Source organism: Canis lupus, chromosome 8, assembly GCF_011100685.1.
Source record: "Canis lupus familiaris isolate Mischka breed German Shepherd chromosome 8, alternate assembly UU_Cfam_GSD_1.0, whole genome shotgun sequence".
NCBI lineage: Eukaryota > Metazoa > Chordata > Mammalia > Carnivora > Canidae > Canis > Canis lupus.
In genome coordinates this window covers 41,044,414-41,071,788 of record NC_049229.1, presented here as the reverse complement: position 1 = coordinate 41,071,788, position 27,375 = coordinate 41,044,414, and the positions used below count along the sequence as shown (strand labels likewise).

The window sequence follows — 27,375 nt, the reverse complement described above, 5'->3', positions numbered from 1 at the left end:
ATTTTCCTTCATTTTGGACTGAAAAGACCATGGTTACCACTTCTGTGCTAGTCCTTTTTATACTTGCAGATGCAGAAATTAAGCTACTATGTCTATTTGGTACAGTTTCACTTGGTGGCATTTTCTAAGATTCTTCTTTTCTTAGGCTGGACTTCCACAGCAGGTGGTCATTGTCTCCATTCACACAGATATTGCACATATCAAAGTCTGATGTTATACCCAGCAGCAAATTCATGGTCTCTGCAGTACTCTCTGGTTTTTGCCCCCCTGAACTTGCAAGGAAGGCCAGGATCTGTAAATATGACTTAGAATACTGGGCATGCAGGTCAACCAGCTGAGTATAGTTTACATCATGCTACCTCATTGTGAGGCCACACTGGTGATGATATACATGAAGCCCCAGTGCTTGTTCAGGTTAATTATGTTGCCCTTTATGTTCCTGGCTGACAACTCATGCATGAAATGAGCATAGTGCCAGACTTCCCAGGATGTGCACGTGATACTGGCCAGGCTGGTGATGGGTAGGGTCCGACATAGCAGTATGGGCTTCCTTTATTATGATTTTCTCAATAATAATTTTTTTGTACCTTACTTTGTGGCAAGAATACAGTATATATAACACATATAACATATAAAATATGTGTTAACTATGTATGTTATCATTAAGGCTTCTGGTCAACAGCAGGCTATTAGTAAATTGGGGTCGATGCTCCTAACTCATATGTTGTTCAAGGATCTACTTACTGAATTATGGACACATATCAGTATGTTTTACAGAAGGAATTGAGAAGAAAGGTTAAGATAGTGAATTGGTTAAGTTAATTAAATATGAATGAATTATATCTTGTATTCTTTAAATTTTGGCATTTATCTTATTTCATTCATTTTATTATCATGATTTTCTAGCCTTTCCATATAAAGTTTTTATGATTAGGAATGATTTTTTCCTTACTCCAGAGCCTAGAAAGAATGTCTGGCTACAAAACCTTTAGAAACTTCATATATAAATGCATTAATGTACACTTACTATTAATAGTCTCAAATTCTTAAGAGTTCTATCTTTAAAGAATAAATTAAAAATATGAAAAGAAACCAAGTATGGGCTCCCTTTGTACATCTGAGCATAGTATTTTTTATAATGTACTGTATATGCATGTCTCATATATGTCATCCCTTTCTCGAGAAGAAGCCCTGCCTTATTTATTATCATATCTCTAGTCCCAGGCCAAGAGTGAGTACCCATTAAATATTTGTAGAATGAATACATTAATGAATTATATTTCATTTGGTATCAATTTCTTATGATGTTCTAATTAAACCTCCCATAAACCTTATTTCATGCCAAAGGTACAAATAACAATGACCAAAATACTCCTTTATATTTAAATGTGCATTTTCCATACTTTAGAATAGTTATTTACTGATGGTTGAACAATCACATCCTCAATATTGTTTAAAAATTTAATTAGTGATTCTGGTTACAGTGGGATGGAATAAAGACCTGTTTCAGACAGTGGTTTCAAGATGTCAGTGTTAGGAAAATCCTGAATTTATTTCCTTCCACTAGACACATCAAATGTATAGTTACATATAGATCAATTCTCTCCCAAAATGTCCTAAAAACTAGCTGAAGATCTCCTCCACAATCTAGGATAAAAGGCCAAACTGAGATCCTTAACAGGGGCAGAGATATGGTCTTGCCCCCCTCATACCCTCCCAATCACAAGCAGTGACCCACAATTAGGAGAGATCTCAACACTATAGAATTCCACCCTCATTAAAAATAGATTTGTATCCCACATTAGGAACTCCAATCCTCAGGGTCTACTCCAGAGATGAGCCCCCAAAACATTCGCCTCTAAAAACCAACAAGGCTTATACCCAGAAGACCTGAAAGACTGTGGAGAATGTAAAGTCCATTCTTGAAGGATTTATGCACAGACTCACTCACCTTTGGACCCAACACAAAAGCAGCAGTCTGAAAAGCACCTAGATCATATGCGAAGGAGATTCAAAAATAAATCCTCAAACATCTGCAGAAGATACAGGAGTCTAGTAGGACTTCCTCTGAGGAAGACGGCATTGACAAGTGCCATTTTCGGATGCTTACTCTGCCTTGCTAAGCACTGATGCTGGTGGGTGCCATTTTTACTCTTGTTCTACCTTGCTACTACAATCAGGCTTGCCTCACACCCATGTTCTCCTGCAGCCCCACTGAAACTAGTGGCAGTGTTCAGTCCACATAGGAGATGCCTCTTGAACACATTTGGCTATGATGGCCCTGGAGGTCTGTGCTGCTGGGCCCCAGAGAAATGAAATAATTGGAAAGACAGTTTTTGGTAGGCTACCAATCCGAAGCCATATCAAAGGCAGCATCCTCAGCCTTTCTGTGAAAAAGGCCTAATTATTCTACAGCTTTAGCCTGAGGGGTGGCTTCAGGCTTACGACACATCTAGAGGTTCTAGAGGAGTTCTCAGGGAACATAGGCTGGATGTCAAATTTTGTACTCTCCCATGGCATCATTATAGCTTACCACATCTCCCCCCAAAAAATCTACACACTTATCCTGAGCCCAATTTTTTTGGGACTGTCATCAAGAGGACAACTCCAAATCACCTTGTCTAGAAACCAGTAGGGGTTATGAGTGCAGTCTCACATGACTACAGATATTTCCTTCTTTAAAAGCTACTGCCTTCAAATCAGCCTGAACCGGGACTGACTGAGATCCTTCCCTTTGGAATACTGACAGGACTTGGCACAATCTCAAAACCTAGGACCCATCAAGAATAAATCAGACAGCTTACACAATCACAAAGGTTCAAGACACAACAAGAACTAGGGCAAGGTTGAACTATAAAGTTCATCACTTACACAAGGAGACTCCTTCAAAACTGAGAAAAATAGCTATTTTGCCTAATACATAGAAATTAGTGCAAAATGAAAATCAAAATGAGGAAAAAGGAATATTTCCAACTGAAAGAACAAGATTAACCACTTCCTGAAAAGTAAATCTTCATGAATCAGAGATAAGTAACTTACATGATATTCAAAGTAATAGTCATAAAGACTTTAAGTGAGCTTGGGAGAAAAATGAATGAACACAGTGAAAACAGCAACAAAGAGATAGGAAACATAGGAAAATACCAAATAGAAGTCACAGAACAAAAGAATAAAATAACTGAACTGAAAAATAACTACAGACGTTCAAAAATAGATGATGAAAGGCACAAAACTCTTAACCAAAAAAAATAATTGTTGAAAAGTTCCCTAGCCTGACAAAGGAATGAGACAACTAGATCCAGGAAGCACAGAGAGTTCCAAATAGAATGAAGTGAAAGAGATCCACACCAAGACACATTATAATTAAAATGTCAAAAACTAAAGATAAAGTCCACTGTTAGTGTCGTTATTAACATAGTAGTAGAGGTCCTAGCCACAGCAGACAACAAAAAGAAGTAAAAAGCTCCAAACTAGCAAGGAAGAAGACAAACCATCACTATGTGCAGATGACATGATAGTATATATAGAAAACCCAAAAGAATCCACCAAAAAACTGTTAGAATTGATAAATGAATTTACTAAAGTCACAAGATACAAAATCAACATACAGAAATCTGGTGCATTTCTATACACCAATAATGCAGCAGTACAAAGAGAAATGAAGGAATCAATTTCATTTACAATTGCTCTAAGACAAAAAGATATCTAGGAATAAACTAACCAAAGAGGTGAAAGACCTGTACATTGAAACTTTATGTAAAACACTGATGAAAGAAATTGAGGAAGATGCAAAGAAATGGAAAATATTCCATGCTCATGGATTGGAAGAATGAATATTGTTAAAATGTCTGTATTAACCAAAGCAATCTACACATTCAATGCACTCTCTATAGAATAACACCAGCATTTTTCACAGAGCTGGAGCAAATAATTCCAAAATTTGTATAGACCCCAAATAGCCAAATAGAAAAAAATCCAAACAGCCAAAGGAATGTTGAAAAAGAAAACCAGGCAGCAACTTCTCTAATCTTGGCTACAACAACTTCTTGCTAGACATGTCTCCACAGGCAAGGGAAACAAAAGCAAAAATGAACTATTGGGACTTCATCAGGAAAAAGCTTTTGCACATCAAAGAAATAATCAACACAACTAAAGGCAACCTATGGAATAGCAGAAGATATTTGCAGATGATATATCAGATAAAGGGCTAGTATCCGAAATTATCTATAAAGAACTTACCAAATTCAACACCAAAAAAAAAATCCAGTCAAAAAATGGGCAGAAGACAGGAACAGACATTTGACCTAAGGCTTTTGAACAGTTACAGGGATGAAGCTCCTTTACCTAAGAAGATTTTATGCAAATGTCAAATATGACTTGGTATCAAAATCTCTCCTAAGGAAGTCTTTTTAAAAAATTGTTCACTGCTATATTAAATCTCCAGCCAGAACTGCAACTAAGACACAGCTCAAATATGTGATTGCTTTTCTAGACGGAACCAATCTACAGAGTCTAATCTAGAGGGCCAGAGTTTTTGTGAATTTGTCTAAAACAGCATTTTAAAATATTCTGTCAACTATAATTTCTATTCTTAGTATTCTGAAATTTTAGTCAATCAATATATAAGAACTGACTATATGTCTGGCATTAGTCCATATTTCCTTATAAGAAAATTTATGAACATTCTTTCAAGGTATAAAAAAAATTACAAAGTATATTAGATAATTGCTTAAGCACTAAATTTAAAAGTAGATAGTTGCATGCATAGTGTGATTTAATGGCTACTAGGAAGATCTTACAAGCTTGTGTATGTCCATGCACACACACACACACACACACAAAACAGAAGGGCTTCATTTCTTGTTTAATCTACAGATAGAAAAACATGTTTCATATCACGAGTCACTTAAATTTTTAATGAACTAATTGATTTCTTTGTCTGAGAAAAGTTTTTTATTAAAATAGGGAGAGATCATGAAGGCAGTGAGGATAGGAGAGAATAGATACCGAAAAGAAAGTAGAAATAATAAAAGTAAACATTGTGTAGTATATAGCTCAGAGCAGGCCTTCTTTAGATTCTTACTTTACTCAAAGCAACTTTACAATCAAGTTACACACAGAAGGCTACAAAACAGATATAGTTGTTCTAATACCATCAACCCATTATGTATCATTGTTCCAATTAAAATTGTAAATTATGTTTTAATTGACATGACTGAAAGATGAACAAGAAGAAAGCTTAGAACCTTTTGGAAGAAAGGAGGAAAATAGTGTAAATAACAGGCAGAATTCCAAGGGTAAAAATAAAATATAACTGTTTTATTTATAGTAACAATATGGTTAAGTTTATTCTTAACTAATAACAATTTATTGACTTAGCAAACATTAAATTCTAAATTTTTCACTTTTGACAAGACAAGGTAATACAAGAAAATACAAGAAGAAAAAAGAGTCAAGACTTTGTTATCTATTTTTAATTAAAGAGCTTTCACACAGAAGGGTGAATAACCTCTCCTGGATGCCCTAGTGAAGGTAATTAGAACCAGCAATGAGACAAATTTGGGCTCAATATAAGAGATGTTACTGAATACATTAGAGCCCTTTAAAAAAAAAAATGGAATATGTTATCTTGAAAAGCAATGAATTTTGTCTTTCTAAGTGTTTGATTAGGAAATAGAACACTGTCCAGGTTTAAATTGATAGTGGGCTCACTAAAACTTTGAAGGGAAATAGAGATTAAAAATCAACCAGAAGTATAAACTAGAACATTAAAATAAACAAAAACAAAAATAAAAAATACCTTCTCTACTTAGGGGGACCTTGTTCATAACCCCACACAGATCAAGAGACAGAGACAAGTTCTCCTGGTGTGTGCTCACAAGAAGCAAACAATTGAAGCAATGCATAGGGTCCCTTTATCAATTAGAATAGTTCACTGTAAACACAAACTAATTCCAGCTTTATTAAGCCAAAAAGGGAATAAACTAAAAAAATAGAAGCTTAGAAAAACAAAGGCCAGATAATCAAGCTTAGAAAATACATGGAAACAAAATCAACTCCAAAAAGAGCAGGAAAAATAACTGTGTTTTAGGGGAACAGCATGGCTTTGGACACTATCACATATTTCTCCATCCTCAGGCCATGACTGTTGTATCTTGTTACCACTGCTTTCAAAAATGAATTGGAACAATAAAAAGTATAACACACACTAAATTTCTACAATAAGTATTATAGAGACTCAAGGGCATATATTCAATCTTGTCCAAATGAAACAATGCGCAATACAGTGCCCTTCAAGATAAACTGCGCAAACTATTGAGTGTTTCTGCTAATTCTCATTCATGGTACTACTTCATTTCCTTGTGCCTTTTCTTATTCACTGGGAAATAATTTGTGGTATTTAGTACATTCATCGGAGAATTTACATTTTTCTGTCAGGTGCTCAGAAGCACTTTTAGTCATGTTCCACTTTCAAAAAATCCACACATTTAAGGTTTTTTTGTATAAGTCATATTTTAATTCAAATTATAAATTAATTCTAAAATCAGTGTATAGTTAATTCTCAGGAGTTTTCTTCAACCTCTGTTTTGTCCAGGTCTACTGCTTCCTTCTTCCCAGGTTCTAATCCTCTGGGAATGGGAATGAGTAAGTGTGTTTGTGTGAGCAATAGGTGGAGGGAGTAGAACGGTCACTAGGCTCTTTCTACATTTTTAACAGTTTTTTTTTTTTAAGATTTTATTTATTTATTCATGAGAAACACACACACAGAGAGAGAGAGAGGGAGAGAGAGAGAGAGAGAGGCAGAGACACAAGCAGAGGGAGAAGCAGGCTCCATGCAGGGAGCCCGATGTGGGACTCAATCCCAGGTCTCCAGGACCACACCCTGGGCTGAAGGCAGCACTAAACCGCTGAACCACCAAGGCTGTCCTGTTTAACAGTTTAATAGAATGCCATCCAAAAAGGAAATATAAAATAAGTATTTAATAAAACATGTATGTACTCACAAAATTGGCTAATTGAAGACAATTAATTTCCTAGAGTTACAAAGATGGTATTAAAATAATTTCATTAGGGCACCTGGGTGGCTCAGTTAGTTAACTGTCTGCCTTTGGCTCAGGTCATGATCCCAGGGTCCTGGGATGGAGTCAAGCATCAATCACATGCTGAGTAGGGAGCCTGCTTCTCCCTCTCCCTCTGTGGGCCATTCCCCTTGCTTGTACTCTCTGTCAAAATAAATAAATATTTTTTAAAAATTAAAAAAAAAATTTTAATGATTTCATTTAGAGAATGTAGGGAGCAAACTTTCCTCAATGTTTATATCAGAAAATTAATATTTAATCAAGATAATGATTTTAAACATAAATCTATCTAACTCTAAATATTAGAGGTCAAATATATTTATTGTGGTAATAAATATATTAAGTGGAGTTTTTATTTATGTTTTTTTAGTTACATTAAGAATTATTTTTAATAAAATAATTCATCCAGATATAGAGGGTTCTTTCTATAAGAGGGTTTAAAACTGTTCCGTTTTTTCTTTTTTATTAGTGAGGACAGTGTTATGTTTTGCAAGTAAACTTTCTATATCAATCTTTTTCTACTCAAAGTAAGACATGCAGTACAAAATTCAAGAGCCAACAAAGCAAAGGTTTTCAAGTATTCCATTTTTCAGATTTTAGTCTAAAATACTTATGGGTATTTAGCAGAGCAGATGGCTCAAAAGGCTAAATATTTGTAGCTTAGCACTTTAAATAGAAACTATACTCTTTATAATAGAATAACTATAATAGAATGATTTCTGTGACAACAGACTGTTCTTATGTAACTATTTTGGGGTAGGAAGAAAATCTGTTTAATTTTAACAGTTTAAAATAAAAGAGAAAGTGTTTCAAATTAACAGTGCTGCAATTTCTAACTTGAATTTTATATTACTGTTTTGGGATAAAATTCAAAAATGAATATAAAATAGCTAACAATTGGTTTCCTATCACCACTATCATGTCAGTATACCATTTCAGACAAATTTCACCATTTTAAATGCTCTTTGGAAAATCAGGAATTACTTGGGTATAGCCAGGGCAGAGTTTCAATTCCACTTCTTCATAAAGTAACAACAAATCCACATAAAAGAGTTCTAAAGTTTGTAACTAAAGTTTCTGACTCCCATGAGCAAAGATTCTAGAAAATCTAATGAGTTGTCTTTGTACAAGGACAGATTTAGTAAACGCCCCTCTAAATAAATTTATTTAGTAAATAAAATATACGTTTTTAAAAATTTATTCGAACATATGGCTAGGATAGCTGGAAACTAATGAATTTGTAAAAGAATACAAGAAAAATAGAGGCAGCAATCCAGACAGTTAAACATTCTGTGGTTAGTATTTGCTGAACCCTAAAGGCACCTGCTGCCGTGTGTGTGGCCTACAGTTTGGGCATTAATTGTCCCATTTTCTTTTTAAGATTTTATATATATATTCGAGAGAAAGAGCAAGAGAGCACAAGCAGGGGGAGCAGCAGAGGAAGAGGAAGAAGACTTCCTTCTAAGCAGGGAGCCTGACTCAGGGCTCAATCCCAGGACCCTGGAATCATGACCTGAGTAGAAAGTAGATGCTTAACTGACTGGGCCATCCAGGCACCTCAAGAGTCCCATTTTTAAAGGCTCAGAATTTAGAATTCAATCTGGATGCAAAGTCATATTATTTAAATTCTACATACAAGAATTCCCAAATCGTAAACTATAAAAAACAAAGAAAAAGCCAAACAGAGAGATCACAGAACTGCAGGTCTGTCTGCCTGAGATCAGTGTAGAATAGAAAGATATAAAAAGAGAAAAAAAGACTCAACTGAGAATTAATAACTACAAACCAAGACTAATGCAGGTTTATGGCCTAAATTCATACCACTCAAAAATCTGGTGGTTCCAAATTGGTACTACCTCCACATGCATTGGCGAATCACATTTCTCGCAAATGAATGAATTCCACACATTCAAAAGTCACCAAAACAAAAAACTACCAAAAGAAGTATATGTAGAAAAATCAAACTACAGAATCTGACCTGAAAATACAATAAGTATTAGAATTATTAGCTAATAATAGGCCTAGAGAAAGTACTAAATATAACAAAGCTGTCTAGGTACCTAAAGGAGCAAGAAAAAGAACAGCAAATAAAGCCTAAGGCCAGCAGAAGAAGGGAAGTAATAAAAATTAGAGCTTAAATAAACAGTACTGAAATTTAAAAAACCTGTAGAACAGATCAACGAAACTAAGAGCTGGTTCTTTGAAAGAATTAACAAAACTGATAAACCTATAGCCAGACTAATCAAAAAGAAAACAGAAAGGACCTTAAATAAATAAAATCAAGAATAAAAGAGGAGAGATCACAGCCAACACCACAGAAATACAAACAATTATAAGAGAATATTATGAAATATTATATGTCAATAAACTGGGCAATCAGGAAGAAATGGGCAAATTCCTAGAAACATACAAACTACTAAAGATGAAACAGGAAGAAATAGAGTTTAAACAGACCACGGCTAACAAAACATCCAAATCAGTAATGAAAAATCTCCCAACAGGGCAGCCCCAGTGGCCCAGCGGTTTAGCACCACCTTTGCCTTCAACCTGGGTGTGATCCTGGAGACTCTGGATCGAGTCCCACATCGGGCTTCCTGCATGGAGCCTGCTTAGCCTGCTTCCTCCTCTGCCTGTGTCTCTGCCTCTCTCTCTCTGTGAGTCTGTCATGAATAAATAAAATCTTAAAAAAAAAAAATCTCCCAACAAAAAAAAGTCCAGGATCACAAGGCTTCCCAGGGGAATTCTACCAAACATTTAAGAAGAGTTAATACCTATTATTCTCAAATTGTTGCAAAAAATAGAAATAGAAAACTCTCAAACTCCTTCTACAAGGTCATCATTAAAACCATTAAACATTAAACATTCTGTGGTTAGTATTTGCTGAACCCTAAAGGCACCTGCTGCCGTGATTCTAAAACCAAAGATCCCACTAAAAAAGAGAATTACATGCAAATATCCCTGATGAGTATGGGATGCCAAAATTCTAAACAAGATACTTGCAAATCAAATCCAACAATACATTAAAAAAAGAATTATTACCAAGATCAAGTGGGATTTATTCCTGGGGCACAGGGGTAGTAATTCAATATTTGCAAATCAATCAACGTGATAAGAACTATATATGATCCTCTTAATAGATGCAGAAAAAGCATATGACAAAATACAACATTTATTCTTGATAAAAACCTTCAACAAAGCAGGTATGGAATGAACATACCTCAACATCATAAAAGCTATATACAAAAGACCCACAGCTAATATCATTCTCAATCGGGAAAAACTGAGAGCTTTCCCTCTACAGTCAGGAACAAGCCAAGAATGTCCACTCTTACCATTACTATTTGACATAGTACTGGAAGTTTTGGCCCTAGCAATCAGACAACAAAAAGAAATAAAAGGCATCTGTGTCAGCAAGGAAGAACTACTAACTTTCACTATATGCAGACAACATGATATTCTATGTAAAAAACCTGAAAGAATCTAAGAAGTGCTAGAACTAGAACATGAATTCAGTAAAGTTACAGGATATATATCTATGAAGAGAAAATCTGTTGCATTCCTATACACTAATAGTGAAACAACAGAAGCAGAAATCAAGGAATAGATACCATTTATTTTATTTTATTTTATTTTATTTTTATTCATGATAGTCACACACACAGAGAGAGAGAGAGGCAGAGACACAGGCAGAGGGAGAAGCAGGCTCCGTGCACCGGGAGCCCGATGTGAGATTCGATCCCAAGTCTCCAGGATCGCGCCCTGGGCCAAAGGCAGGCGCTAAACCGCTGCACCACCCAGGGATCCCTAGATACCATTTAAATGGCAATTGCATCAAAAACCGTAAGGTACCTAGGAATAAACCTAACCAAAGGGGTAAAAGATCTATACTCTGAAAACCATAGAACACTCATGAAATAAATTAAAGAGGACAAAAAGAAATGAAAAAGCATTCCATGCTCATTGTTTGGAAGAACACTGTTAAAATGTCTATACTACCCAGAGCAATTTACACATTCAATGCAATCCCTTTCAAAAACCATCTTTCACAGAGTTAGAACAAATAATCATAAAATTTATATAGAACCACAAAAGATCCTGAATAGCCAAAGCAATCCTGAAAAAGAAAAGCTGGAAGCATCATGATTTTGGTCTTCAAGCTGTATCACAAACCTGTAGATATCAAGACAGAATGATACTGGCACAAAAACAAACACGATCAATGGAACAGAATAAGAAACCTGGAAATTAGACCCACAACTATATGGGCAATTAATTTTTGACAAAGCAGTAAAGAGTAACCAGTGGATAAAAGATAGTCTCTTCAACAAATGATATTGGGAAAACTGGACAGCCACATGCAGAATGAAACTGGACCATTTTCTTACACCATACACAAAAATAAATTCAAAATGGATGAAATACCTAGATGCAAGACAGGACTTTGGCCACAGCAATTTCTTACTAGACACATCACCAGGGGCAAGAGAAACAAAAGCAAAAATGAACTACTGGACTTCATCAAGACTTCTTTGCTTTGAACAGTGAAGGAAACAATCAACAAAACTAAAAAGGCAGCCTATGAAATGAGAGAAGATATCTGCACGTGACATATCTGATAAAAGGTTAGTATCCAAAATCTATAAAGAACTTATGAAACTCAACACCCTAAAAACAAATAACCCAGTAAAGAAATAGGCAGAAGACACAAATAGACATTTTTCCAAAGAGACATCCTGATGGCTAACAGGTACATGAAAAGGTCAATATCACCACCTCACATGGGTCAGAATGGTTAAAATAAACAGTACAAGAAACAGCAAGTGTCGGTGAGGATGCAGAGAAAGGACAATACTCTTACACTGTTGGTGGGAATGCAAACTGGTACAGCCACTCTAGAGAATAATATGGGGATTCCTCAAAAAACTAAAACTCAAACTCCCCCATGATCCAGCAATTGCACTACTAGGTATGTACCCAAAGGATACAGGAATACACATTCAAGGGAGTACATGCACCCCCATGTTTATAGCATAATTATAAACAATAGTCGAACTACAGAAAGAACCCAAATTCCCATCAACTGATTAAAGGATAAAGAAGATATGGTATATATATAGATATAGATATAGATAGATATAGATATAGATATAACTGAATAGTACTCAGCCATTAAAAAAAAAAGAAATCTTGCCAATGCAATGATGTAGATGGAGTTACAGTATATTAGCTAAGCAAAATAAGTCACTCAGAGAAAGACAATTACTATATGATTTTATTCGTATGTGGAATTTAAAATGGATGAACATTCAGAATGGGGGAAAGAGAGAGAAAGGGAAACAAATCATGAGAGACTCTTAACTATACAGAACAAAGAGGGTTGATGGAAGGGAAGTGGCTAGGGGGAGGGATAGATAGGTATTAAGGAGAGCACTTGTGATGAGCACTGGGTGTTATATGTAAATAATGAACCACTGAATTCTACTCCTGAAACAAATATTGAGCTATATGTCAACTAATGAGAATTTAAAACACAAAAAAATATCTAAATAGATAAATTAATATATTTTACTAGATTTAAAAAAGAAAGAAAGAAAGCAGGGCAGATTTTAAAATAACCATCCAGGATACCCATGAATAAAACATGTAAAAATATTTTAGGATTGGGCAAAAAATGAAGGAGAAGGAAGGAAATCAGACATAGTTGAAAAAATAATCTATAAAATGGAAAACAGGTCTTAAGAAATGACACAGAATGCAGCAAAAAGAGTTAAAAATTCAAAAGAAAGGCAAAGAGATATGGAGAACGGTTGAGCTAATTCTGAATACTATAAAAGTCCCAGAAGGGATAATAAAGAACAAACAGTAAAAGGTCTTTTATGGGATCCTGAAATGTTTTTATGCTCTGGAAGCATAAAGGCAGGAACATTCAAAACAAAAAATTCACAATGAAAAGCTAACTCTGTAGTACAGGACTTCCATGGACTATTAAATTGTAGATGCCCAAACTTAACTATGTGTACACTAAGGCAATCTTCACTGATTGTCTACTATGAAAATAAGGTTACCAAATACACTAACAAATCTAATAATTCATCAAATGGTGCAAAAAAAAAAAAAAGCCAGCATGTATAATAGGGACTAAGAATTAAGATAAAAATGTAAACATTAGTGTTTACTTCTAATCCCCAAATCTACAACATAGTGATCATTATTCCTTTGATCCTCCATCCATTTGCATTCCATAAGTTGAAAATAATACCTTAAATATCACTTCAAGGAGCCTTCAGTATAGGGTTCCCATAAATAGGAAATCACTTGTCTTTTATAATGAAAACTATGCGAGCTCTGGAACTGGATTTAAATGCTAGTTTCACCCACTGAGATGTATAGCCTTGAGCAAAATACTTAGTTTATTTGACCTTTGGTTCCTTGTCTCTTAAATGGGAAGATCACTCAACTCAGGACTGCTGTATTATTATGCATGTATTAAATGAGATTTAAAAATAATGCTTATAACCTAGTAAGCGCCCAGAAAATATTACCTCTCATTCTCTATTCTTCCATTGTACTCTATACACCAGTTACAAAAAGAAATGTTAACTAGAGTGACTAAGACAAGATCTCCAGGAAAAGGTCATCAAAAATGATTAAAATCATACTTGAAGCAATTAAAAAAAAATCCAATATTGGCTACATGAGAGAATCCCAAACTTTCTCATTTCAAAGTGCCTTTAGTGTCTCAGTAATTTTTCATGGCATTCCCAAGTCAAAAGAACTACAGTTCTGTAGCTTACTTTTAGCTACTTTTTAAAAACCACAAAAATTTTTTAAGAATTTATTTCACTATTAAGTTAAGAACTGCTTCCTAATGGATAGGTGTATCTGTTGAGCCCTATACATATTCTAAAGACTTGGAATCTTTTTTTTTTTTTTTTTTTTAAAGATTTTATTTACCTATGTGAGAGAGAGTGAGAGAAGGCACAAGCTAGGGAAAGGGCAGAGGGAGAGGGACAAGCAGACTCCTGCTGATCAAGAAGCTTGACTTGGGGCTTGATCCCAGGATCCTGAGATATGACCCGAGCCGAAGTCAAGATTGATTAATTGACTGAGCAACTCATACACTCAAACCTTGGAATTATTATTTAGTGCATGTTAACCAATGCTATTAAGAACAAATTAGCTAAAATGCAACTATTTCCAGAGATCAAAAACTATTCCTGAAACTAGTTTTTAAAAAACTACTTACGACTATTTTATTATTACTTTTCTTTTGTCATTTAAGCTTTGTGGCCTTTCATATCTTCTAAATAAGCCTTGGCACACTAACTTTTTTGTCTGCCCACACATCATCCTCCCCCAATATTTTCTTTTAAAAACAATACCATAATTTCTTACTTCTGACTAAGACAGAATTACAAAGACTGGATTTTCCCTACTGACTAAAACAACTAAAAAAGTCAGGCAAAATATGTAAAGCTATGGTTATTTAGATAATGAAACTCAAGCAGTGATGGACAATGATCCTAGAGAGATGGGAAACAGATTAGACTTATGATTATCCTGATTTTAAAGCCTTGAGAGAATTTCCAGTTCCTGGAAAGGAGAAGAAACCAAGGTGCAGCCCAGCAGACTCTGCATTGAGGAGACTGAGAACAAAGGAATCACATTTAGGCCACAAGCCCAAATCCTATGATAAATCCCTATTAAGTCCTTATCACAGCACCCCAGTTCGTCTGGTATACATCCTTCCTTGCTGCAGCAATCAATATGCTTATCAATATTACATAAAGTTGGGATTTTTAAAATTAACTTAACCAAGAGTGATATAGTACATGATATTCATTGTGACTGCTAGCTAGTGGGCTTTCATAAATTAATGTTCTGGCAAAAAATTCAAAAGGTTTTCATTGCTTTTATAATCTTGATGGGAGATCAGACCAGAATTGCAATGTATATTTTTTTTAAAAGCCCGTAAGAATCTCTTGTTCCATACCAAAAGAAATAGTCACTTTTCTTTCTGAGAAACCACTATCAGTGCCCATAAGACATAAGCTTTATTTTCCATATATTTCATCTTCTTCACCATTGCTAAATTGATCTTATATGCAAATTAAATCATATTACATCCCTACTTAAAATCTCATATGAGTTTAACATACAATAAAAGCAAAGATTGTAGGTGTTGTGTTTGATAAGTACTGACAATTATACATACTTGTGAAATGGCACCCCAACAAAATATATGATATTCCCATCACCCCAGAAAGTTTCAACATGACCCTTTTCAGTATACTTCCTCTTCCCCAGATAGTTATTTTCAGATTTTTTTAAAAAGATTTTATTTAGGGGATCCCTGGGTGGCTCAGCGGTTTAGCGCCTGCCTTTGACTGCCTCTCTCTCCTCTCTCTGTGACTATCATGAATGAATGAATGAATGAATGAATGAATAAATAAATAAATATTTTATTTATTTATTCATGGAGAGACACACACACACAGAGAAAGAGAGAGAGAGGCAGAGACACAAGGTAGAGGGAGAAGCAGGTTCCAAGCCGGGAGCCTGACGTGGTACTCGATCCTGGGTCTCCAAGATCAGACCCTGGGCAGAAGGTGGCACTAAACTGCTGAACCACGGGGGCTCCCCAGTTATTTTCAGATTTATAGCACCATAAATTAGATGACATAATCTTTTTTTTTTTCATAACCTTCGTATTTTTCATTTGTTTGTTTTGGTTTTTAAGATGAGATTGCAACTTTCTACACATAAATCAGATATTTGTACATATTTTTTCACAGATGGAGCAGTAAATTGCTTAAAGTGATTTGTGAGCAAGTCTAGATTTTTCTCTAGGCTGTCTGTGTAGCTGATCCATATTTTCTAATAATAACCACTAACTTTTATGAACTATCTGACTTCATAAGAGGAAACATGCTATATAAATGCAAACTAGTACTAACATAAAATCATATCATCAACCAGCACTTTGAGTATTCATTGTCCAGTCAATAATAATTATGATATTCTGTATTATCTTTGGAAAAAGATTGCACAGCAAGTGTCAGTAGGTATAGAATAACATAAAAAAGATTCATTACTAGGTTGATTCGCTCATCACTAATAGTAAAAAATGTACTAGATCTTCATGAGAAATCTCTAACACCATTATCTTCTAATTAGGATTTATTGTGAATTTAATTAAGCTTTGCCTTTTATGAATTTCAAAATTTTTCTACTTCTGCTGTTATGCTGCTACTGACAGACAACCTCCCGAGAGCTGGGAGTGTTAATTATTCCAAACTTTTCTGGCATAAATCTAAAAAGAAAGCACTGTAGTACACGTTTAAGAATAACGTATTTTTATTAATTTAACAGTTACAAGGCATATTTGATTTGTCTTCCAAAGAAGTGTTTACTTTGTGGTGCTGATAATTTATATTCTCTAATTTTAAAAAGGTTTAGCAGTAGCTGTTACTTGTATGTCTTTCATTTGAAATAGCTAATTTAGAGCTGATGATGATACTAATAATTACAATACTAAGGACCAAGTTTAGCAACATGGTATATACTGTAAATGTTAATGTAAGGTAAAAAATTTGATAGTAAGTTGTCAGAAGAACTTTACTGACCTGTTTAAGTGCCAGGTATGAATTACATGACCATCCTGTGATTCTGTGATGAACATTTAAAATTGAAATATTTTCTCCTAAAAAACCTACAGCAAAATTTTAGTCTAACATAAAAAAAAAACTGGATTCAATATTCTGTATTTACATAATGTATTTACAAAAATATGTAAGAATGGGATAATTAAAACAATCTGTCCTTTACACTTAAAATTATTTACAAGACTCAACTACCACAATATTGTTTTCTAATGAATGCAAAGAATGAGAGGAAAAGATAAGAATTAAAGATCCAATTAAATCAAGACCTAAGAAAGTAACTACATACACCTTAAGCTTGATAGTTGTACAACATTTAAGCTTACTAAGTGTCTTAGTTTATACTGCCATAATAAAATACCATATATTAGATGGCTGAAACAACAGAAACGGATTTTCTCACAGTTCTGGAGAATCCAAGTCTAAGATCAGAGTACCAGCACAGCTGGGTTCTGGTGAGAGTTTTCTCGTATTGTCTCACCACCTTCTTGCTGTGTCTTCACTTGGTTGCATTCTGATCTCAGTCTTCCAGCTTTAATGCTAAAGTATACACTAGGCAAAACCAATCAGTACATTCCAACCCCTTGCCAAAGTGAGATCATTTCAGTCATGTTACTTAAGCCAGCCAATACAATCAGAGTGAATTTATGATCTTTCATGGGGAATTCAGAGATAAAAAGTTTTTTCTTGATCTCAATAACTTGAAATTGCTGTCCACTCTGTCAGCCTGAAAGAGGGCAGAGTTGAGAGAAGTATGAAAAGTAAACAAAGTCAATCAATAACTAATCAATCAAAACAAAAAACATATGGAACTTCGATTAAACTATATTAAAGCCTATCTAGAGAAGTGTTAAATTTTGTAAACCAATGTATTCATTTTATTGTTTAAGCTAATTTGAGTTGCATTTTGTTGTTTTCTAGATGGTAAAACCATAGTAGATTAACTTTCTCTTAGAATGATAATCTAGAAAAATCTAAAGATTCAAACTGTCACACAGAAGCTAAACAAAAGCAACTTGACTAACAGAAAACAAAACCATTCTTTTATCATGCCATACACAGTTTTCAGATTTACCATTTACCACAAAAACTGTCATATAATTAATTGATTATTCATCTACTAAGCAATACCAAGCAAGGGATGGAAGTACCAAATTTGTAGTATTTGTACTACGAATACACCCTTAGCCATAGGGTGTAAATATATAAAATGTCATATCCTTACTTAATGCCTGTCAGTTTTTTCACATGCCAGCAGACAAATAGAAAGCAATTATTAACCCTTACTGCAACATTCTGGAATTGTGCTGATAATTAATTCACTTTCCTATCTTTGACAGTTAGAAGGGTCCCTGATATCAGGGCTCTACTCAACAAATAGACTAAAGAGAACCCAACACCTCTGAATTTGCAGGAAAGTAGTTTACAATAAAATTTATGAAGTTCTGTTTTACATTTCATTTTATCTTAGGAGTTGCTACACAATACAAAGAAGGCTGAGACAAAAAGTAGAATTCATTGAATTTTTAACCCATATGTTGTGCAAATATTTGGCAATGGATTCATATGTATACTTCCCCCCTTTTGATTGATCCTATTTTAAATTTGAACATATTCTGTCCATTGTTCACTTGCCTACTTACATTTTTACAGAATTGCAAATGTAGTATGCGCATAATATAATTGTGCTTTTTTTTTTCATTTTTTTACGTATTTCTTCCTATGATACTGCAGTATTCAGAATTATAAATTTTAATGGTTATGTGATGATCCACTAAACAAATCATGAGTAATTTAGATGGTGATCTATATTTACATATTGTCATATTTCATATCAAAATTTTGGAAATAAAAGATAAACTGGTAGAAATTTTTGGATTATTTCTTTAGGATAAATAATCAAAAATAAATTACTTTTTAAGATGTATTCATTTATTTGAGAGAGAAAGAGACAGAGAAAGAGCATGAGCTAGAGAGGTAGAGGGAAAGGGAGAGAAAATCTCAAGACTCTGCCCTCAGCACAGAGCCAGACACAGGGCTCCATCTCACAACCCTGAGATCATGATCTCAGCTGAAACCAGGAGTGAGAGGCTTAACTGACTGCACCACCCAGGTGCCCTAAAATTAAATACTGAATCAAATCATAAAATAGTTTTATAACTCTTTATAGAAATGCTAAATTTCTTTATAAAGTTGTACGATTTACATGGCAATCAGTAATATCCAATACATCAATTTTTACCATAGTAGTGCAACTGTAAACATTTTCTGAAACTCAAGGAAAATTTCTGAAAATATATACTGTAAGAGGATTACCAGAATGCTTCTTAAAAATGCAAATTTAGGGGTTTTACCCCAGTCTAATAAATCAGAATCTCCCAGCTATGACCTAGGAATATATAATTTAATAAATTCTTAACATTGTACAATAAAATTTTCTCAAAAAGTCTGAGAACTATTCTAGTAAAGAATGTATATTGCTTTCCCAGAATATCTAAATAACTCAAGTTATAAAAAGTAATGATTGATAGCATTGATTGAATGCTCTCCACTTAGAATCTAGTCTAAGAGCTTATACTTGTATTATCTTACTTAGGCCTGAAAATAATCCTATGTAGTAGGTAAGATTATTATCCCAATTTTACATATACAAAAACTAAACCTCAGTGGCTAAGAAGCACTACTAAATGAAAAACATAGTATTTCAATCCAGGTTGTCAAGCTTTTAACTATTATGCTATATTGCCTCTCCTATGTCAATTATTTTCCCAATTACTACTCCATCCTAAATCATTTATTTCCTTAACAGATGTTCTACTGGTAGGCAAGGGATGAGATCTGATTAAACTGGCTACAGAAAATATAAAGCTGTGTATAAAATAAGGAGAGAAAATAAAATGTAGGGAGTATAAAATACAAAGAGAAATAATTTGCCAAAAAAACCCAAAATTTTTATGCATATACTGCTACTTTTATATTCACATATGTGTAAAAAAAGATGTATTATGACCTAGTTAATGAGCAGCTGCTGAGAGGTGATGATGCACAGACTAAAATTAGATCCACTATAACATACCTCATATAACACAAAAAGTGCTTTGGAAAATAGACTTCTAAGATTCCAAATCATGAAGACATTCTGAGATTTATAAACAAAGAGGAGCAACTTACTGTATGATTGATGACTAGAATCTACATGGTATTTATTTGTATTTATAGAAGCAATCCTAGTATTTCAACAACTTACTACAAAGGTATCAATGAACTTTTGCAATAAGAATAACTTAGAAGCAATGGTGACTTATGTGAGTAATATGTAAAGTATATACAACAGAATTAATACTCTCCATGCTTTTCTGGATCCATTCCATTTCATCTACGCTACTGTCAGTTAATCATCCTTAGAATGACAACTGTAAACATGCATTACCTGCTCAAAACTTATCCTCTCTGTCATTTAAGTCCCTTCCTCCAAGTTTGCCATTCCTTTCCTAATGCTCTGAACATTCATTACTCTCCAAACAATTCTTATTCTTTTTTATAATCACAATTGTGCACCTGTAATCCAGCTTATCTCTGGATACTGATGACTCAAATACACTCTGCTAAATGAAATATCTGGCATAAAGGAGACTCCTCTCTTTAAAATACTCTATACTTTGGGTGCCTGGGTGGCTCAGTCGGTTAAGTGTCTGCCTTCCGCTCAGGTCACGATCTCAGGGTCTTGGGATAGCCTACGTAGGGCTTAGCAAGGGATCTGCTTTTCCTTCTCCCTCTGCTCCTCTCCCTTGCTCATGCTCTCTCTGTGTCTCTCTCATGAATGAATAAATAAAATCTGATACAATGAGGCATTATATATTATCTTCCTATATAAATTAGTTGAGAAGTAAGCATACTAAATGACATGGAGAACAAAGGCAAAAGGAAATGTAATAAAATTAAATTTTCTTATTACTTAAAGCCCATTGATTAATACTTGAGAAAGGCACAGTATGACATTCCTCCAGGAACTCCCAAGTGTCTTAATGTTAATGCCTTGCTAGAGGGACAAACAACCTTAGACTGACCATAGCTAGGTGTCCAGGATCTTGCAAGTCTTCTTTACCATATAAAAATCCTTTTGGAAACTTCCTTTGTCTCTACACCTCCAAACTTAAAAGTATATAATCAATTGCTCCTCACAAAATCAGTGCAGGTCTTCTTACCCACAGAGCCTGTCCCCATGCTTTACTATAATCACCTCTTTGGCACCAAAAATATCTCAAGAATTATTTCTTGACTGTTCTTGACTGTCACTCCTGGAACCATCAGATGACATCATTTTGGTGTGCAAAATGGAGCCTCAAGTCTTCTCATCTCCACTCTGACCCTCAGTGCAAACTTGGGTGAGTTCTTCCTTTTCCTTAACTTTCATTTCAGGAGCTTTTCAAGGAGTCTTACTGGAACTTTCAGGTTAATTGCTCAGGCTGCAATCCTCTAGTGTATGGCTTCTCTATCGGGAGGAATTAATAGCCTGCCTTTTGCCTGGAAGCTATTACTCTGGCTGGAATGGCAAAAAGACTCAGAAACTTGATGCCCTCTCCTTATTCTTTTTTTTTTTTCTTCAAAAGATTTTATTTGTTTGAGAGAGAGAGTGAGCAAGAGAGAATGAGCACAAGTGGAGGGGAGGAACAGAGGGGGAGGGAAAAGCAGACTTTCCACTAAGCAGGGAGCCCAACCTTGGGCTCGATCCAAGGACTGAGATGAAGGTAGACACTTAACTGACTAAGCCACCCAGGCACCTCTTTATTCCAGTGATTATACAAAGTTGTCATTCTTGGGCCAGCCACCTACGTCATTAGGACTGCTGTTCAATCTTTAGAGTCCCTTGTAAGGTTTCCTCCTCATTGGTCTAATGTGATCCCCTTTGCATCTCTGGAAGAGCCACTTCTGACCACAAGAACTCCACTGGAAGCCAGCAGAATCCAGTACCCAAATGAATTAAAATCCAACTGGGGACTGCTTCCGAGGGGTATCAGTTGTAAGGAGTACATGTGTTGGGATGTCACTTTGCGCATGATGGAGTTTTATCTTTACTGTTTTACATCAATGTCCTCTACCAACAACTTAAATTAAAAATTGGATAATTTTCTCTTGTAAAACTATTCTAGTGTTTTCCATGGGTTAAAAAATGGTGAGTTCTTCACAGAATGGCAAGGTTAGGCAAAGCAAAGCACAGTGTTTCAGTACATTCAATGGCACTGACTTTTAGTCTAGGATTCAATGCGAAAGCAGGGGAGGGAGCGAAGACAGATGCCAACATCCCTCCTATAAGGCAGGGTGATCATTACAGTGATTTCATTCGAGGGACACCCCAAGTTATTTTGATATAAGGAACTTCTAACATATCCTGCATGGGATGCCACCTGAGTAGGAGGGGATTTTTGTGGTAGCAGACCATCTCTAGGCTTCATTTCATGTTCCCAAGGACTCTCCTTTGGGATGCCTTTTAACCCAGTAGAAACAACTTGGATTATAAAATTTAAGGGAAAAAGAAAACTGATCTTTTGTAACACTCCATGTCCTCAGTATTCCTTAGGAGAGGAGGAAAAACAGCCCAATAATGGGACATGGAACTTTAATATGATCTATCAGATCTCTTCTGCAGGAAGCAGAGCAAATGGACAGATACCCCTTATGTCCAGGCCTTCATGGCTCTAGATCACAACCCTGACCTAAGGGCCTCATGCAGGATTTTGGCCACTCACCAATCTAAAAAACTTCCTGCTGATATATTGGATGATTGTCTAAAACAGGCCTCCTCCAAATAAACCCAGGTTGCTGTAGAAAACACAGGCCATTCCTGATGAAGGGACTCCTAACTCTCTCACTGTTCCTCCTAATACACACAGGTTACTCTAGCTGCATATACAGGCTTGTCCTTCATTTATTTCCCCAGTTAATGGCATTGACATTTGTAGCCAATTATCTCTGGCTAGTCTAACTCAAAAAGGGGGCGTTAAGGAATAGTCCCCAAGTAACTGTTCAGAAACCCTTCTTCCCTGGCTCGACTCGGACTGCCTATTTCTGTATTCTGCTTGTTGGTGGAAAGAAAATCTGTCTTTTTATCTGCCCAGGTTGATGAGCTTTAGGACCAGGAGTCCTCTTTGCCTGCCCTCTGGATTTTTGTCAGCCTCCAGCCTTCCTTTGGGCACCTCCCCTTTTCTGCCTTCTTCTCCCCCTCCTGTTTCTGCAGCCTGGCTCCTATACCATCCTCAGTGCCACTGGCACTGGTGGCTCCTTCTCTCCTCACTGTCAAGGAGTGAAGAGCACCCCCTTGGACTTATACACCCACTTGAGATTTCCCCACCAATAATACTCCAGGGAAAAACTGACAATGGAAAACAAACTGACTTTTAAGTAGACCCACATGGAATATATATAATTCAGTATTTAAACTAATTTAAGTTTGTTGGATTAAGATATCTTTAAAATTATCAACATTAAATATGAAACTTTTATTCTACCTAGGTTTGCTAAAAGTTATAAGCTCACGATCTCTATTGCAGTTTGTCAGCAAAAAAGTGACTTAAAATGATGGTTAATTTTGTCTGTCCCAAAGTTTTCAATGGTAATTATTAAAATAGCTTTCAAAGTATGGTAACCTAAAATGTTAAAGTTTTGCTTCAATGATAAATTGGATTGAGTTCATTGGACATCTAAGACTTTTCCAAATGAGATAAAATACTAAAAGCACTGATTACTGAATGTAGGTTTGTGCTTTTAGCTTCTTATTGCAGAGAATCTGAAGATACTTGGGTCTGCTGGTAAACACGCTTTGTGCTTTATTAAAAGATTGTATACTACAGAAAATACTACAGAAAAACATGTTTTAAAATTAGGAAATGTATTCATAAATTTGCCATCTAAAGAATTCTGGTATAACAGTTCAAATTGGTTACTACTTAGTTTTCACTGGAGATGAAGGTTTCTAAGAGTTAAAAGTCTTCTGATAATTCTAATTAAGATTGGTAGAAATAAGGAAAGCAATTCCGTATGTAGAAACATTATAAAACGTTTATTAAGGGAAATCTCTGGAAAGGAATTTTATATGTGGTCAGGACTAAAGTTGAAATGAATGCATTTTAAAAGTAAACTGGTGGGCAGCCCAGGTGGCTCAGCGGTTTAGCGCCACCTTCAGCCCAGGGTGTGATCCTGGAGACCCAGGGTCGAGTCCCACATCGGGCTCCCTGCATGGAGCTTCTCCCTCTCTGTATCTCTGCCCCTCTCTCTCTCTCTGTCTCTCATGAATAAATAAATAAAATCTTTAAAAAATAAATAAATAAAAGTAAACTGGTATAAGACTGAAATTCTGCTCTTCTGTTAAAAACACAAAGTTTTAAATCGAACTCCAATTAAAAAATATGTAAAAAATAATAATAATAAAGTACTATTTGGAAAAAAAAACACAAAGTTTTCTCGGATTGTTGGTCTCATCTAGACAAGAAAACTGTAAACAAAGGTTTTTCTCTCTCTTATCTGTCTGGAAAACCAAAGTTTCTATGTTTTTGTCTTTATAAGGTCTTTGATTACTTAAGATAGTTACAACTTCTCAATATTAAAGGCGCGAAGTTTGCTAACAACTATATGACCCTACATATTTGCCTTTGGACTCTTATTGCCAACTGGGTTAAATAAATAAGTTTTAAATTTTGTAATAATCTATAATACTATTTAGGCATGTGCTTTAAACTTTCCAGCATTTTTAACAAACTTCCCTGGAGTTTGAATTGTAAATAAAGTCTTTTCGAGTAATAAGGCCTTTTTATTTGGTATGTACTCTGGAAGCACTGTTAAACAAATAATAAGCCTTCTGTTATATTTGGGTAAATACTATAACTATTCTAGAAATTACATGCAATTCATAAAATTTTAATATATTTTGGTTTGAGGCAATCACTTGATATTCTGTTTATTGAAGTATTATGTATCACAGGAATAACTGGATTTCCTTGCCAGCTATATTATGACCTCTTATCAGATCTTTAACCGTGTCCATTTTTTAGTCTTTTGGCATTTATAGTTATTGTTCTTATTCTCTTGCAAAACATGTTTCATCTTCAAGGAGATTCATAAAAAGGGCTTTTGACAAAAACAGGTTTTTAATATCTTTCTATCATAAAACCAAAATTGGTAAAAATCCAGAACTAATTAAAAGCTGTATTCAAACTGAACAAGAATTAGTAACATGGAACTAAATGAACCGAGGAAGATGAACATAGTTTTTGTGACTTGCTTGAAACACTGGTGGTTCTTTAATGTTTTCTCTTCCAGATTAAGGAAACTTCCTCGTAAGATATCCATGACTTACAGAAATATGATAAAATATCCCTTTGTGAACAGTTTGAAGCATTTAATTTTTCTCTCCATCATAACCCTCTGAAACCAGAAATTCTCAGTAAATATTCTAACTTTCATGGCAATCATAGTTATCTGCATTAGTTCAGTAAGAATGGGTTCTTGTAATAAACCACACTGGAAATACTGGTTACTTTACCAAGGCTTTGACTGTAATGTCATATTTGAGAGACATGCATAGAGTCAGATATGGCCATACAGCATTAAGAAATCAAGGTTGACTTAATGAAGCATGTAGGCAGTAGAGCCCCTGGAAATGCTGGCCTGACACCTTGCTTACAGAGTTCCCAGCAGCCTTACCAGGTAAGTAAGGAATGTCACTTCCTGGCAGGTGCAGGAACCTCAGGATATTTGGGGAACATCCAGAAGAGGAATTCACCCAAATCTACAGGTACTACAGGCATGTCTGATGGCAACTATTTTGGCTTGGCTTCTGGCCTTGAGAGACTACTAAAAGTTCAATTGAGATTCCTTATAAAAGTTCCATCAAAGCAGATTTTAAAAGATCTATATGGGGATCCCTGGGTGGCGCAGCGGTTTGGCGCCTGCCTTTGGCCCAGGGCGCGATCCTGGAGACCTGGGATCGAATCCCACGTCGGGCTACCGGTGCATGGAGCCTGCTTCTCCCTCTGACTGTGTCTCTGCCTCTCTCTCTCTCTCTGTGACTATCATGAATAAATAAAAAATTAAAAAAAAAAGATCTATATGATCAATATCTATTCTTGGCACTCACCAAGATGTAAATAATGAGTCCAAGTTTATTAAAATTGGACTTGTTTTTCAAATGAACTAGTCTTGATTCAGCTATGATAAAAATGTGATTATATAGAGAAAATATGTTTCAGTAACCCATCTTTTGTAGATACTAGATTTTAAGTACTCATTAAGCACACATTTTAAGCACACATTAAGTTTGTAATGTGCTCCAACCATTAACTTATATTTTTCTTTTGTTTCCATAAAGGTGCCCCTTATTAATTACCTCATTGCTTGCTGAGCAAAACAGAGTATCCGATGGCTAACACCACTTGCTTTAATGTGACTGTCAAAATGGCATTAGATATTTTTAACTGCTGTACAAGATGGAACATGTGCTATCATAACAACATAATGTTGTGTATATATTCTAGCTATCACAAAAATGTAACAGGACTAGCCGCACTTCTGCAGGAGAACGAAGCCGGACCCACGCCAGAACCATGTTTCGCAACCAGTATGACAATGACGTCATTGTTTGGAGCCCTCAGGATCCATCAAATTGAATATGCAGTGGAAGCTGTCAAACAAGGTTCAGCCACAGTTGGTCTGATATTAAAAACCCATGCAGTGTTGGTTGCATTGAAGAGAGCACAGTCAGAGCTTGAAGCTCATCAGAAGAAAATTCTCCATGTTGATAACTATATTGGTATCTCAACTGTGGGACTTATTGCTGATGCTAGACTGTTATGTAATTTTATGCACCAGAGTGCTTGGACTCCAGATTTGTATTTGACAGACCTCTTCCTGTGTCTCATCTTAGACCCAGATACCAACACAACGGTATGGCCGAAGACCGTATGGTGTTGGACTGCTTATTGCTGGTTATGATGATATGGCCCTCACATTTTCCAAACCTGCCCATCTACCAACTATTTTGACTGTAGAGCCAGGTCCATTGGAGCCCATTCTCAATCAGCTCATACTTACTTGGAGAGACATATGTCTGGGTTTATGGAGTGCAATTTGAATGAACTGGTTAAACATAGTCTGCGTGCCTTATGAGAGACACTTCCTGTAGAACAGGACCTAACTACAATGTTTCCATTGGAATTGTTGGTAAAGACTTGGAGTTTCCGATTTATGATGATGATGATGTATCTCCGTTCCTGGAAGGTCTTGAAGAAGGACCACAGAAAGGCACAGCCTGCTCAACCTGCTGATGAACCTGCAGAAAAGGCTGATGAACCAATGGAACATGAAGTCACAAACCAGTCTATATGTGTATTATCAAATATGTAAGAATGCAGGAGCCCTTACTGATGACAGTAATCTATACTTTGAACCAAAAGATGCAGTGTGGTCTTCTGGTATGTTTTAAGGATCAGTCCAGATGTGTTTTTCCCAAGTAACTTGTCTGAACCATTATATTAATGGTGTGCATTTTTCTTTGAGAGGGTCTATATAATCATTTTCTAGAAAGTATAGTTATCAGTACTAATGTTTTTATATGAAGAACATAGTGTCTTTGTGGTTTTAAA

The 27,375-nt window shown here is 35.4% G+C and overlaps 1 protein-coding gene and 1 pseudogene across 12 annotated transcripts in view; one reads left to right on the top strand and one right to left on the bottom strand.

Annotated features, from left to right (window-relative positions):
• GPHN (gephyrin) overlaps nucleotides 1–27,375 on the bottom strand; it is a 625,991-nt gene that overhangs the window by 410,634 nt on the left and 187,982 nt on the right. The gene's annotated exons all lie outside the window — the stretch shown is intronic.
• On the top strand, nucleotides 430–27,375 carry LOC102153498 (annotated as a pseudogene).